The sequence below is a fragment of the Lissotriton helveticus genome, chromosome 1_1 (assembly GCF_964261635.1).
Source record: "Lissotriton helveticus chromosome 1_1, aLisHel1.1, whole genome shotgun sequence".
NCBI lineage: Eukaryota > Metazoa > Chordata > Amphibia > Caudata > Salamandridae > Lissotriton > Lissotriton helveticus.
This window is the reverse complement of record NC_136057.1, coordinates 1,565,002,460-1,565,002,951: the sequence shown is the minus strand read 5'-3', so window position 1 is coordinate 1,565,002,951 and position 492 is coordinate 1,565,002,460.

The following is a 492-nucleotide window of genomic DNA, read 5'->3' as shown; positions in this document are numbered from 1 at the left end:
CTCCTAGGCCCAACCATAGGGCAGGACTTAGTCGCGTGCCAGCCCCTTTTTGCAGGATAAAGGTAGGACCTGGCCCCCTTCCAAATCAGATCATCTTTGAATCCTGAAACTACTTTCCACGAAAGGAACTCAAGACTTCTTCCCAAGATTCTCCCTTGTGACTAAGGAGAAGTCACCCTGCAGCAGCAGGCACCAACCAAGCATCGCGGTTTGTTGCCAGTCTCTCCTTCGGATCAAGACTGCTCCAGCACGACGAGAACCGGCTTCCCTTGCACCTCTGACCTCAACCTACATCATCAGCCCAGCTGTGATCCGTGGGTGTGACGAGACCTCGAGGGACCGGCCATCTTCAGAACTGCACGACGCTTGTCCAGCACGACCACCGAGTGACCCTCGACTGAGTGCTTTAGGGTAAGAGAAGCCCCGACCCTGAACAGCTACAGCACCGAAGTTCAGCCCCCCTGCATCCACGAGATCTGCGTGGGGCCCTTC